General features: G+C 41.4%; 1 long non-coding RNA gene across 4 annotated transcripts in view; it reads left to right on the forward strand.

Moving 5' to 3' along the window:
* Window positions 1–15,745, forward strand: part of LOC140696944 (uncharacterized) — a 252,242-nt gene that overhangs the window by 62,579 nt on the left and 173,918 nt on the right. For all 4 annotated transcript variants that reach the window (XR_012073655.1, XR_012073656.1, XR_012073653.1 and 1 more), the window contains exon 2: window positions 10,800–10,942. This is a non-coding gene — a long non-coding RNA (uncharacterized lncRNA). The remainder of the gene's footprint in view (window positions 1–10,799; window positions 10,943–15,745) is intronic.

Here is a 15,745-nt window from a genome sequence, read left to right on the forward strand (position 1 = left end):
ACATTTTGCCAGCTCATTAACAGAGTGTCCTAATCAATATATGACTTTATTCTTCCTCAGGTTAGACTGAAAACCGATTTAAGTCTTTTTGAAATTCGTAATTTAAATGTGTACAATAATAGTCAGTACCAGCCCTTCTCAACCACAGTTTGACAGAATTAAGCCCTAATGTCCTAAGACACCTATAGTATGTAATGAATTAACTTCTCTTCTGTGCATCTAGAAGGTACCATCCTTGGAAGAAAGCGGTTAGTTACTCAAATCATTTCCTGTAGAGCTTAATTCTCTTGAGGAATCCTGGCTGTGAAGGGCTGGTCTAGATATTTTCCTGAGATTGTTTTAATCCACCTTGTTACTAGACAAGAAAAAGTGTCTTCAACTTATGTATGCTTTTCAATTTTAGTCCTGTTTGGCAACTAACTAACAAAGGAAGTGAATTAACTGATTTGTGTTATGAATATTTAAATACCTTCTAAGAGCTGGGTCCTAGGAAAACAAAGAAGACCGAATCTTGCTCTCTGTTCTCCCAGAGCTGAGTTTAATGGGAACATAATGTAGATAAATATCACACTATGTGTGCATAACAGAGGTGTGTAGAAAGTGACATGAGAACAAAGGAGCTGAGATAATATTCTCTTTTCACATAGTATTTATAACTTGCTGGGTCCTAGAGGACATAACTATGAGAAAACTATGAGGAATTTTCTTGACCACTCATATTACAACAATTTTTTCTGGATTCTCTAAAAAAAAAAAAATAGCTGAGTTCTACCTGGTATAAAAAGGAAAAGAGGTTGAAACTTGCTATCCTTTTGAGTCTGGAGTCTACCAGCTAGGTTACTCATAACTAAGCTTTTCGAGCAGAATGCTTTGTTTTTTTTAATGACACTTCTCATGAAACAAAGGTAGACTATCAACAGTTCTATGCATTGTTTTTTCAAAGCCTGACTTTCAAAATAATGTGACTGTGCCATTCACAGACATTGGGAGACCAGAAGTTTATTGCCAGAATTGAAAGGGTGTCTGTCATTTATATCTTTGGCCAAAGACATGGGTCTTGAGAATTTTTTACTGAGGGTCCATTTAAACTCTACTCACATATTTGTATCCATAAAAATTATTGTGCTAGTTCTAAGGTAGAAGTTTATCACTGAAATTGGCCATTTCAGAAAATACTTGAAAGCATTTAAAATTACATAAATAGGTCTGGCCCAGTATCTTGAGGAGACATGGTCGCGCAGCATTGGCTTTGAGTTGTGTTAACTTATGTGCCTCTAAGGAAGGATGGAGTTAATTGCAAAAACTGTGCTGTTCAAGAAAAACAAAATAAAGACTCATTTCTGGTATATAATTTTTCAGATAACAGGATTCAAGTCCCTGACTTTTATAAATTAAAGTTGTTTTGCAAAGGTAGGGATGATGAATGATCTTGTTTCAAGTATGATGAAAATCAAGAGAAGAAAATAGGGACAGGCTTTCTTGCACTGAAATACAATTTCACTTTTGGATCTTAAAACAAAAGAATTAAGATTCTCTCATGGGACAATCAAGTGTGGAACTGACTGTAGGTAATAAAGCATACCTGTCCCCTGGGTGGGGGGGTTGGGAATTCTATCAAAAGTCTTTTTTGAAATCTGGCCGAAGCCTATTTTTTTCTCCAGTGTCCTAGAAGAGAGGATAGAAATTATAACTCATTAGTCATGATGTCCCTAAACATCCTTGGAACTTCTCTCCTTATTTTTCATCATGCCCATCGTTCATTTTCATCTCTGTCAATGAATGCAAATATTCCACATTCTGGACTTAACTGGGGCCGCAGTTGGAAAGACCACCAGTCCTAATCAAATCCTTATTACAGACACAAATCTTCTTAACAGTCACTCTTTCCTCTTGTGCAAGTATAGGAGAGGATCCATTTTTTCATTTCTAGAAACAATTCCATAAGAAATATAAGGAACAGAAAATCACTTCAATGATAAGTCTCTGTGATTTCAGAATTACCCCAAATTGTGCTGATTTAATTAGCTCTGATCTATTGGAGAAAAATGAGTCCTGCATTCTCCTTCCATCAATGAGATCTTCTTGTCTATTAATCCCTCATCAAATTTTGGACACAGGAACACAAGAAGTACATACAGGCAGTTTTTGTTTGACTATTCTCTTCTCAGTAGCGACTAATTCTCTAGCCAGCAATCTAGGAGAAAGTCACCTGGAGTTATCTGGATGAAAAAGTCAGAACTTTTTCTGTGAGGAATCAAAGCTTCTGTTCTTTGGGCTGCATGATTAGCCTCTCTAGCCAGCCTCACCCTTAAATCAATGAAAAGAGTTCACAGAATGAAATGTTTAGCGCTCTCATGAGCCAGGGATGGCCGTGCCTGCAAGCAAAACAACTCTCAGGAAGAATTTGTAAACAAGGATCAACTGACTATTGTCTGGTACAAAATGATGCTTGACATCTGTACTCCTGGTGGAAATGTGTGCAAAGGAGCAAAACGATTTTGTTCTTGTTAACACCCTTTTCCATTAGAGGGCTATTGAGCTCCCTGGAGGGGTATCATTAATTTGTAATTTAGGTCTGAGATGGTATTAGGCTGCCCTTGCCAAGTGATTTTTTTTCCCCCTTGTGTAGTTTTATCCTCCTTTGTTTGTTCCTGTTCAAGACTATTAAGAAACTGTTTTTTGTTTGTTGTTCAGGAAGAAATATGATACCACCTAGAGCTACTAATGGTTTTGCTTAACGTGGGGCTTGTTATCCCCGTGAAGCCTTGCAACACTTCTAGGTCCCCATGGGAAGCTGAGAACAAACTTCAGGCACAGGAGACACAGGTACTCAGGAAGCAAACTTTGGGCTAAGAAATACTGATTCATCTATGTAATACTATCAGTTGCCTTTTAATGAGTGTATACCACGTGATAGGTATAAGCACTGTCATAATTGCTTTAAAAAAAAAAAACTATATCAAGCCGTTAGTGTGCCAAGTACTGCTGTAGTACCACAGCTGGGTAGCTTGAAACAATAGAAATGTATTCTCTCACGGTTTTGGAGCCTAGTAGTCTGCAGTCAAGTTGTCAGCAGGCCCACATTCCTTCTGAAGACTCTAGAGGGAATCTATTCCATGCCTTTCTCTTAGCTCCTAGAGTTTCCAGCAGTCCTTGGTGTTCCTTGGCTTGCAGCTGCCTACCTCCAGTCTCTGCTTCCACTGCTCCTCTCCGTGTGTTTGTTTCTTCAACATGGCATTCTCCCCTCTGTGCATGTCTCTGCCCCTCTTTTTATAAGAACACCAGTCACATAGGATTAAGGGGCCATCCTACTCCAGTGTGACTTCATCTTAACTAAGTACATCTGCAACAACCCTGTCTCCAGATAAGGGCACATTCTGAGGCCAGGAAGGACATGAATTTGGGAGGAACACTGGTAAACTCAGTACGCCAGCATCATCCCCCTGACAAATCTCTTGTATGTCTAATCCTCTCTTGGCATCTGTTACATGGAGAATCTGGACTAACACAAAATTAGATCTAAAAATTGGTAGAGCCTGGTTTGAACTTATGTAATGGACTCTGCATCGTGCCTCCTAAATCCCTCTTCAGGTCTGCTGCTGGGAGTGCTGCTGGCACACAGTTCCCAGCTGTCAGCTCTCTTTGGAATTGCCTTGGCTGAAGAGAGTCGCATCATCCAAGGTCACACCTCCTTCCCAGAGCAGCACTTATGCTAAACTGATCTATGCAGGGATGGAAAGATCTGGCCTCCACCTCAACTTGGAATAACTCTAAATAATCATCCCAGATTCAGAATTCTCTATGATGCCATCCAGCTCCTCTCCTATGGTATATAGGAGAGATCTCTTCTGACAAGCTGACAGAGAAGGAAAAAATATCTAAGCTTGGTTAACAGATAGGTTGACTCAGAGAGTACAAGGGAAAAGTGGACCTCAGCTGTATTACATTGCACACGTGGGTGGCTTTGAAAGGCAGTGGTGAAGGAAAATGCTCCAGTGGGAGGGGCTTGCCTGTGAATAAAGCAGTCGTGATGGCAGGGATGGAGGCTCAGTAGTGAGGACTCCCACTCAGCACAGCAGATCTAGCTGCTGCCTCAGCACATGCCAACTGCCAGAAACAGGGACTGTCACTTGAGGAGGCCAACCAGCCTCTGGGTAGCAAGTTGACTACACTGGACCCTTTTCACCTTGGAGAGGCAGGATTTATTTAAACAAATACTCGTATTTATTCCAGGTATGAATTTGCCTTATGTGTCTTCAGGGCTCCAGCTAGCATGTTTTCTTGAGATTTCTTTGAGGTATTTGAAGCAGCCTATGGCCAAGCAGGAGTAGGGACCATGCAGAATGTCTGCTTCTTGACTTGCACATATGCCCCCAGGATTTGTTCTCCCAAGGGGATACAGTTATTTATTTTGTATTTTTATTATGGCTTGAGATGTTTAGAAGGAAAAATGTCATGGGCTGTTAGATTTAAATTAGCAACCAAACCCTGGGGTTAGGAAGGATAGTGTGACGTGGGATGCATGCATAGTACATTGACTGTAGGAACTCCTAATTAATCTGCTTATTAACTTCAGCCTTGTTCAACTCTTGATTTTATGTCCCTGTATTAAAAAGATTCTTGAGATCCAGACTAGGACAACAGAAATTATTAAAAATAGAAAAATAAGATCAAAAAAGAAAAGTTAAAGTTATAGCTATTTTAGCATGCCCACCTTTACACGTAGAAGCTAACTGTAGATGGCATGAAAGAGGAGGAGCTTTAAATGACTTAAGAATTATAGCTAAGTGTGTGCTGGATGAGGGTGACCACAGATACTGGTTGTCATGGTTGTAACTAATTAAAGTTGAAAACAAAGAAGGACGGGAGGAAAGAGATCTTACAAGAGAAAGAGATCTTTCAAAATTTCAAGTCTTCTCCATGGCATGGCTGCAGGAGGGGACAGGGAAATGTGAGAGAGGCAGATTGCAGTGGGAAATTTCGGACTGGAGAACAGAGGAAAAAGCAGAGTCTGAGCTATGAAGCCAATCTTTTGGGGCTCTTCAGCTCATATTTAGTTTTCTGAATAAGAATCCTGATATTTGAATTCAAGAGTCTGGACATGAAATAACAAAGGACCATGAAATAAAAAGACATGAACGTGTGGTCGGGGAAAAGGTGGTGTATGAAATGTGTGTTTTCCAGGGAGAGCTTCAACTTGTTGAAGCTTTCTTTGACTTAAAAATAGATGAAAAGCTACTAGCCTTTACAAAAACGATCAGAATTACTCTCGGCATGCAAGATCCTTCATGACTTGTTTTTAATTTGGCTTTCCAGCATTTGCCCATTCCCCCATGCCGCTGTTTTCTGATGATAATGACCTATGCATCATTTGTTCACTGTTTCCCCCTCACCATGCATAGCCATTCCTGCTGACAAGAATGCCTTTCTTTCTCCTTCCCTTTTGGATAGTGTCTCCTCATCTTTCAGAGAACAAGATGAGCTGTTTTCCTCCATGTGATGCTCTATTTCTTTAGCACCGAGATGGAGGTGTCTTGCTCTCCTTTCTACCTATCTCTGTTATATCCCTGATAAAGTGGCATCAACCTGATTTATTACATGTGTTTCCTTCACTAAATTGTGAATTCGTGAGGCTAGGGCCTGCCTTATTTTCATTCTGGGCCCAGTGCTTTGTATATGGCAAGTGGCACAATAAATGCTTCTTGAAAGTGTAAATTTAGAAATGAGTGACTCCAGAGGAGGCTGATCAGGTGTCCTCCAGCTTAGGTCACCAAATAAGGGAAACACTTTTAGAAGCATAGTGGAGGCAAGGGTTTGCACAGAGAAGGTGTTTATTAAGTATGTGTAAAATAAATGTTCCATAACAGTACAGAAGATATCTTATAGGGACTCTAAGACCACAGAAGAAACCCATTTGTCTCTGCTGACAGAAGCCTGGTCTGGCGTTCCGTTTCGTTTCTGTGATTTTGTGATTTAGGATCTAAATTCCACAAGATGAGCAGCTGATAAACTAACAAATATCAGAATATAGATAATGAGAAAAAACATTTTCTTTATTTTGCCTTCTCTCCATGTATTACGCAGTCCACTATTTCCATGATGAAGTGGTCCTAGTCAAGGAAAAAGGACAAGAATAGGTGCTTGTAAAAGGGTTACATGTTTTGATGGGGGAAGCATTCTTTTTTTTTAAATCCCATATATTTGGTTAAGCCATAATATTTGTGTTCATAAGCTTATTTACCTTAGTATTTTCATAGAATAAAATTTCACTAATCTAAACTACTAAATTAAACTACTATAAAAGTGAAATACTGTAGAGTAACAATTCAGTTAGCACTTTTCTTTTTTGAAGTACAGTGAGTTACAATGTGTTAATTTCTGGTGTACATCACAGTGTCCCAGTCATGCATATACATACATACATTCATTTTCATATTCTTGTTCATTAAAGGTTATTACAAGGTATTGAATATAGTTCCCTGTGCTATACAGTATAAATTTGTTTTTTAATCTATTTTTATATACAGTATCTATCAGTTAGCACTTCTTAATGCATCATTAAAGGAAACACAATACAACAAAGCATTGATGAGAAATCCAGTTAGCGTGCTTTAATAAATATATGACTTGTTTTTAAAAATCCTAAACCCTTTTATGTGCAAACAACCACCATACGAGTATTTCAAAATTTAGTTCTTATAAGTAGGATTAATGTGGTTTCCTATAGTCTTATTAATTATTAACTTGCATATACTACGTATGTAGTGTAGCTTCTTTTGTCCTGGATGTTAAAGATGTAAACTTCCTCTCAGTTCTTGTCAAATTAAGAACAGCAACAAAAAAGAATGGTTATTTGCATAAATTTTCAGTAGGCCCTGTGTTTATTCTAACTCAGCCATTTGCAGTGCCTTCACTGTTGACTTGCATCAAGAAAATCGTGTGTTTAAAGATCTTTTGAATGCTCAGGGAAGAATTTGACCAGCAGGGTATCATATAGTCTAAACAGCATGAAGGTCTGCTTGCTTCATGGTGTGTGTATCTGCCTTCTCAGCAGGTTCTGAAGGTGGAGAACAGAAGGAGCTGAAGGACTCTTGTCCTGCAGTGTGAGCAGATAATGGCACTTCAGCTGCTTCTCTGCACAGGCAGGAGGTTCGGCTTAGCAATTTTGTTAGAGACTTCTCATTTTTTAATATCTATATCATTAGTTGACAGATGGATTTCTTTCTGAAATCTTCTTTCAAGAAAGCTGCCTCCTGCTAGATAATCGCCTTAAACTGTAATTTACAAGTGGAAGGAGTTTCAATTCCCTATGTTCTGGGTGAATATACTAAAAGTTACCCTCTCCTGCAGTTTGTGGAGCACATTGTTTCAATAAATATTTATTGAGCATTTACTCTGTGCCAAACATTCTGCTCAGAACTGGGATGTAACGGAAATGAGAAAGATACTGTCCTTATTATTCAGTGACTGTCAACACACCAGGATTTGGGTACAGATACTCCCAAGGATTTTTTGAGGAGGTTGCAATTACAGTTCTGTCTGTGTTGTTCTTCACCTTTTTAGGTGAAAAAAGGGAGATTTTTCTAAGTTGTAAGAACTTTGTTTTTTTTCTCTATAAATAGACAACCCCTCCAGCTAGCTTTTTCAGATCACAGCTTCTCCACTTGGGAATAGTCACAACTGAGATCAAAGAGAAATTCCTTGGAGTTTTGAGGGCCGGTTATTACAAATGTGTCCAATAAACCACAGCCCGGCTTCTCAGCCCAGCCCTTGGGCCTTTACTGCTGACAGTGGGGGAATCTCTTTATGTTATTCTTTTGCCACTTGCCAACGGTATTGGGATAAGGAAATCCTGCCTAAAAATTTGATCTGGCTCAAGGGAGATGAGTTCAGCATGGGTACAGCATCCCAGCAGGTGTTCTGGGGCTCCTTGGGAGCTATGTATAGATTAGGTCTGTGCCAAAATCCTTTCTCCTCTCCCCTCTGGGAAGCCAGATGGGGCCTGGGGCAGCCTTCTGCCATAAACTGCCCAGTCCATGTATCCTGTGATATCGTGTGAGCTTATCATATCATGAGTTTATTATGTGCCATGATCAAAGTTGGCAAGGACTGTCTTAGGGTATGACTCAGGGGAAAGGAATTCTGCTGTTAGGAGAGGCTTTCTGACATATTCCAACTCCTAGGCCTAGTCAGGCTCCAAGGAGTCCTTGGGACTCAGGAAACGATGAAAAGGGGAACTAAAATCACTGTAGACAAGGACACAAAATACTGTTTTTGTGGTGGGCAGGGAAAAGCCTGGCACATTTTTTGTTTGTTTGGAGAAAATGCTTTTTTTTTTTTCCCATATAGATTTGGGCTGCCTTGCTTCAGAGAAGTATTTTTGTTCTTGGGATGTGTATGTCTGCGTAATGCATGCATGTTTTATCCAGAAGTTATCCATACAACTTAGAAGAAAAAAGAAAGAATTGGAGGTACATTACCTTCAGATCACACTGTGTAGAGAGAGCTCTACGGGTGACTGTATGTGAAATATCAAATCCCAACCTGGGTTAGTGACCAAAGCACATTCTTGATGAAGAACCCTAGTATTGGAAAGGTATTGCTGGGGACCAATTTCCTTAGAAGGGTATCAGATTGGTTCTAGAGAGAGAACAGAAATTGATCTGGGGAAGGATTAAAGAGGTAGCTCTCCCTCCAAGGGGTAAGGGAAAAATGGACTTTAATACAGGAGACTGAGATCTGGAATTGGGCTCTATCCTAAGGGGAGTCCCTAAGAAAGGCTCTATCCTAAGAGGAGTCCCTAAGAAAGGTTTATCTTGGTAAATTTCTTTAGACACAGAACAGTGGTGCTTCATGTTTGCTATTACTTTTATTCTTGTGTTGCAGTATCCGTTCCCAACCCCTATACTCCCAGCAGTCTGTGGCATCCACACCACCTAGTGTGTCAGATAAGGAACTAAGGAAAGGAGAGCTGACGTATTTTTCTCCTGGTCCACTCTGCCCAGGCCAGCCTGGTGGAGGCAGCCTCCTGTCAAGGCAGAACTATGTTCTGAGCCCTCAGGGGGTTCCCAGTAGCAACACAAGGCGAGGCCCAAGATAGCCTGGAAACCAATAAAAGAATCAGATGATGGGTGAATAGGGATGTGAGTCAAAGCTCCTTCTCCCCTAGAGGAAGGTTAGTCTGGAAAGGGGGGATAAAGGGAGGCAGACATCAGCCTGCTCACTCAAGTCTGTGCACATACATCTTTCCAGGGTCCATTCTAAAGGACACCAGCTGTCCTCATGTCCTGGAGGATGTTGTGTGTGTGTGTGTGTGTGTGAGGCAGGAGGTGTCAGCCTTCCTCAGCCAGTTAAGTGGAATGCTGAAAACTCTTAAAATATAAATATTCTATCTTCCCTTATTGTATTTTGGTAAAAAGTAACATGATGGTTAATTTTATGTGTCAACTTGGCTAGGCTGTGATTCCACTTGCTGCTGTGAGGGTATTTTTAGATATGAGGAAAGTTTTCAATCAGTTGACTTTGGGTAAAACAGAATTCTCTCCTAAATGTGGGTAGGTCTCATCTAATCAGTCAATTTTGCTTTAAGATTGCAACATAGAGAAGACTGCCCAAATTTCCTGCCTCCTGGCCTGCTCTGCAGGCCTCAGACTCAAGCTTGAAACATTAACACTTAGCTGAATTTCTGGCCTTCTGTCCTGCCCAACAGGTTTGAGACTTGCCAGCCCCCACAATTTCCTGAGTCAATTCCTAAAACTCAATCAATCTCTTTCTCTATGTATAAATTTGTATGTGTGTGTGTGTGTGTGTATACTCTCTCTATCCATCTCTGTATCTGTATCTATATCGGTAGCTATAGCTCTGCTCTATTCTGTTCTGTTCAGTTCTGTTCTATTTTATTCTATTTTATTCATTCTGTTTCTTTGGAGAATGCTGACTAAAACAGGGAATCTGAAAGGGAATGAATACCCATCTTGTTGTACTGGAAATACTCAACATCCTAATAGATTCAGCATATTTTGCTGAATTCCCCCTAGGATTCACAAGAGCATACTGCCAAAACCTTTGTCTTGTTACAAAAGCATGTAGAACTCCGCCCTCGGTCCAGGGCTTCTGAATATCTTCTGAAAACATTGTCTATTTGTCTCCGTCTCCTACATTCCTAGCCATGGACGAGAAAAAGGCAGTGCTCAGACCCTTATGTCATCCAGTGTTGTCTTTGTCCCATTAGCAGCCGCGTGTGGCTGTCTGTGGTGAGTAATTGGACGCTCGCTCAGGGAAGCGCACGCACTAATGGTGCATGGCAGCTTTATAAACACTGTCTGTTTGAGTTAGACCTGAATTGTCCTCTGATTTAAAGATTCTTCTGTGACAATCAGAGCCTTGGGGATGATGCTGGCCAGAAAGAATGTGCATGGCCATTATTGAGCCAATTTTATAATTCATCTTTTAATAATCTGTAACTGAAGAGCTGAGTGAAATTCATCAAACCCTGCCTTGTTTCTCACTTGGGAGCTTTCTGTGTTTTGTTACTGAGCCAAAGCTGAATGCAGCTGTTGGAGCTGTCACCGGTATTCTGGCTCACCCAAATATTGACAATAATTACTCTGGCTTCACATGGAAAGCATTTATTTCAATATCTGTAATGGAAAGATTGTTATTATCGATATTACAGCTTTACAGTGACTACATCAAATGTGGACATGACATTCGTAAACTATATTTGGAAAGAGCTGCATCTTTCTCCTGCATAGTACAAAGGACCCTGGGCTGTACTGTTGATCATCTGTTCTTCATAGAAACAGGGAGAAGTTATTACCAAGGAGTAATTAAACCCACAGAAATGTCCAAATGCTTGCAGCCTACAGCCATCCTCAACGCTCCACAACAGCCTGTTAGGATCAGCAAAATCAAACAGACGGGGGCTTTGAGTCTGAGGCAGGTAAGCAGCATAATGAATTTTCTTTACCCTGTCATTACTCCTCTCCTGGCTTTCCTGGATTACAGTCACAAGCAGGTCACATCCCATGTATGCACCTTCATGTAAAGTGCTTTCAAGTGGAGCCCGGGCCTGTTCCAACTGGGAATGACCACCTTATCGTCACTGGAATGAGAAGCTGCTTTGACCCTTGTCAGCCATGTCACCGGGAAGCCGTGTGCTAGCACCAAGCCACGGCTTTATGCTTCCTTCTTACATGTTCCCTTTCCTCTTCTTCTTGCCTTTCCTCATTTGCCTGCCTTGGGTGGTCTTCTGTCTCCTGAAACAAACTCTCTTTGTTCTTTATAATGAGGACCATGTTAGTTGCTCTGATCAAGAAGATTTTATTTTGAAGATAGTGTCTGATCACTTCCAAGGGACAGTTTCCAGCCTTGACAATGTGGGCTTTGAGTAGCGAGGAGCTCAGGGGGAACTTAGCTGCACCCACAGCGGGTGATGTAACCTGATGACCATCTGTTTGCAGGGGGCTAAGGAGATCTTGTGAGAAACAGCCCTTGGGGTGGGTAGGATTTTCTATTAGAGCTTACTCATCAGAGAGAAGGAGGAAGACTGAGTCCTGCCCTGGAGCTGTTAGGAGTCTTGAATTGCAGCCTAGCTCCTGGAGCATTTCGGGGCTCTGAGGAGAGACAGCTGTAAGTGAAAACCATGCCCTGACAGTCATTGACACATTGTACTCAATGATTTGCAGCTTAGGGATCCATGTCACAGAGCCTAACACAAAAGAAGGCAGCCTCTTCTCCTCGACAGGAGGGCTGCAGGACCTGGGACAACAATCGGCCTGATCAGATGGGCCAGGAGGCCACCAGCAGAGGCCTGCTGTGCCCCCTGGAGCAGCAGCACCTAGCCATGCAGCGTGTGAGTCACCCTCGGGGAGCTCCTGGAATTACCTGGATGGGGAGCATCCTCGGGCATCTGGAGGTTTCTTACTAGCACCTAGGACTAGAGTTAGCAAAGCTGGGCGATGTCTGCTAATGTACTGGACCATGTTTGTCTAGCAGGATAATGATCTCTGTGGGGGAGTCTGAGTTCATTAGACTATTCCTGGATGAATGGACAACACACCTTTGCCCTTCTCTTACACTTGTGTTAGGTGGTCCATCTTGGGTGGTCAGATCCTTACACCATGTATTCTGAGTCTTTTGCCAGAAAGGCTGAACTAAATTCCTTAAGAAAGGCTTCTGGATTTCCCAAGTGAACCCTGCATCTTGATCTTAGCTGAAGGCAGGAATAAGAATAGTTTCTGTCTTAAAATAGAGCTGAAGTCTAAAATTTGACCAGATTTCCAGTTGCCTGTTGGCTAATGAAAAGGTTTGTTTTTAAGAAGGAGCTTTTGCGACTTAAGTGGATTCACTGAAAAGAAAAATCGGAGAAATAGTTTAGGAGATGTAATATCTTTAAGACAGAAAAACACTGGGTAAAAAAGAAAGTGATGAAAAGAATGTTGTGCTTGGCCAAGTTAGCCATTTAATGACAAAACTCCTCTTGTTTAAATTGAGCACTCTCTGTTTTGGCCGATTAATGTGGTCTTAAAGAATATTCTTAATTTCTGAAGGCTTTGTTATAAGAAAGCCAAAATAATCAGAGTTTGCTGATACATTTCAGAGCACTTCTGTTTTAGGAAGGACTGGCTTGAGGTTCAGAGAGATGCATCATGTAATTTCATAGGAATCCCTTATAATACAGTATGAAATTATGCTCACGTGCTCCGAAGTGTTTCTAAATAGCTCTGGCCACATCTTGGATATTCATTGTCTGAGAATGTATAATTTAAGAAATTGTAACGAGACGGTAGAATTTTGTTCTAAAGGATTCTCAGGGAGTTGATCTCTACTGTAGTGTCAGCTCTTTTGTAAGACAACTCCTGCTACCTTCACCTCCCCTCTGCCCAAAATACAATTTTCAGAGCTTTCAGGACGGGGGTTCTTCCACCTCGGGATGGTGGTCTGTAATATTGTAGAGACGTTGTTGATCCAGGGGACACTTTCCTCTTATTTGATGCCATAAGCTTAGGGCTTGCCTTCTGTTCTATTTTTGTTCTCAGCTGGCTGTCAGTTCCTTGCAGAGTTTCTAAATGATAATTAAGGCCTTAGCTTATGGCAGCGGGGCAATGACCCACCCCTCAAAAAAAAAGTTAAGTGAAATTTGATATATCTCTGGTAGGTGAGTCTAGTTGGTGTACCTCCGGCAAAATTTAGGGGAAATTTTAAATCATAGTCTTAAAGAGTTTTGTCACGTAAAACAGCTTAAAAACTAAGGACAGGCAATTGGGTTTATTGATATGTCTTGGGAACTCTAGGCTAAACTAATAGTGAAGTGAATGGTGATGAGATTAATATTTGGGGGCCTGGGAACATTGAACAACATCCTTGAAATTCCACTATTTCGCAAGGCTGGATTTGCCTGTGGGTTTTGTATGGTGAAAAACAACCAAAGAACTCATTTGCTTGGAGAACTTGTTATTCATGTATCAGCTCCACATTAAAATGAGGAGATTGATTGATTGATTTTTATTGAAGTATATATAGTCAGTTTACAATGTTGTGTCAATTTCTGGTGTACAGTGATCTTTTATAGTGTGATCTGCTCTGAACCAGAACCTTTACCTCGAAAGTCATTCAAAGTGTCTGATTTCCTGCCCTCTCCTATGCTGCTACTGCTTCTGGAAACAATCATTCTTTTCTACTCAGATTTTTTTAACATTTTTTATTGATTTATAATCATTTTACAATGTTGTGTCAAATTCCAGTGTAGAGCACAATTTTTCAGTTACACATGAACTATGTATATTCATTGTCACATTTTTTTTCTCTGTGAGCTACCATAAGATCTTGTATATATTTCCCTGTGTTATACAAAAATGCTGTTACATTGTTTTATTAGTGCTGTGCATATATTCTGTAATGGGAAACTTCTTTTTTTTTTTTTTCTGCAGGGCAGAGGTATTAGGTTTATTTGGCTTTTCAGTGGAGGTACTAGGGATTGAACCCGGGACCTCGTGCATGCTAAGCATGTGCTCTACCACTTGAGCTATACCCTCCCTCCTCAGATGTTAATTAAAGATAGTAGAGCAGTGTGACTGTAGATTTGATCTATAAGGAATATATAGCCTGCTCAAAAAAAAGAAACTCTTGGAGAATTAGAGTTACTAGATTTAATTTTTTGTGGGGGAATTTGGGCATAAAAATGCCCATAATTCTCAGGGAAAAAGATAGGTTCCTAGTGGCAATGTAATTTTAATATTTGCATGGAAGGCATGAAAATTTGGAAACAAAAGTATAATATTCAATACTTTCCTAATTTTTAAAGTTGATTTTTTGAAAATACACACATATTTGCACATCTGGATTATATTTGCATACATAAATTTTTACATCTTCTTGTTCCACTTTTCTTTTGTTGCTGTTGTTTATGCCCCACAGAGTGTTTAAAGGCACCCACCTTCAGGTCGGCCTGACTGAGGCAACGGTGCGGTCAGCATCCTGAGCAGGCGGCAGAGTGAAAAGCCTAGGACTTGGGATGCACAGCCCATCCTGTGGCTGGGAGGTTGGGGGTGGGGAGGATGGAAGGAACCCCACAGAAAGCACAGCAGGGGGTGGGACTCACTGTGGCAAGAAAATGGAGAAAGGCTGAGCAGAGCTAAAGTAAAGAAAATAAATAGGAGCAAAAAGATGAGTGAGAACTGGGAAGTATGAAGGGAGGAAGGGAGGAAGGAAGGGAGGAAGGACTGGTGTTGACAGGGAGGGGATGGGATGAGAAGTCAGAAAGAGCTCCCACTCACTGCCATGGTCACTTGTTTCATCATCAGAGAAGGTGGGTGAGATGTGGTGGAGCAGAGAAATAGGCTCAGGGTAAGAGTGGGACAAGGAGACACAACAAAAGATATATAAAGTACATGAGGGTAAAAGTAAGTCTGAAGAGAGGGGCTGGCCTCTGTGGCATTAAGAATAAGAAGTGGTCAATAGAAAACCGGGAACAGAGGGTTGGCTTCAGAGGGTGAGGATGTAGTTTTCTTGTATTCTGCTTCTGCTTTCTTTTTCTCTCTGTCCCTGCCACAGAGAACAGGGAGGAGTGGGCCACGAGGAGACCCTCATCGCCCTTCCCCTGCTCAGGGACAGGTGAGGCTGAGGCAGGACAATCCTGCGCTGGCAGAGACACAGCCCCCAGAGGGAGCCTGTGGAGTCCTGCAGATGTGTGTTTGCATGCCAGCTCTGCTCTGCCTGCCTCTGTGACCTCAGGCAAGTGATTTAACTTCTCTGAGCCTCAGCCTTTTCATCTGTAAAATAGCGATGAGAATGTCTACTGCCCCAGGTAACTTCTGGAAATGAGATATTGCGCAATGTGCCTGAATTGGATCCTTAAACTTCCCTCAGCCCCTTTTGGTATATTGACTCATGAGTGTTGGAAATTATTGCTCTGTTGGGATGCCCAGGATGGCCCCTGAGGAGCGTATGGTTCCCTGAGGACTGGAGTGGCCTTTAGTGCATCACAGGCCCGGGCCCCGTTCCCCCACATTAGTGGTGGTAGAACTTAGAACCTGACTTGTCTCCAGAACAAGCAGCCTGCAGTGCACTGAGGCTTCAGTTCACCCTTCGTAGGAAGCACCTTAGAGTGAGCAGTGTGTCACTTACTTATCTCTCTGGACCAACCTGCTTAATTACTCTACAGTCCAGGTGGATGCAAAGGCAAACAGCCCATCAACCTCTAACTTCTAATTTAAACTGTAGTAATCACATACAGTCAGCCCTC

Source organism: Vicugna pacos, chromosome 6, assembly GCF_048564905.1.
Source record: "Vicugna pacos chromosome 6, VicPac4, whole genome shotgun sequence".
Taxonomy (NCBI): domain Eukaryota; kingdom Metazoa; phylum Chordata; class Mammalia; order Artiodactyla; family Camelidae; genus Vicugna; species Vicugna pacos.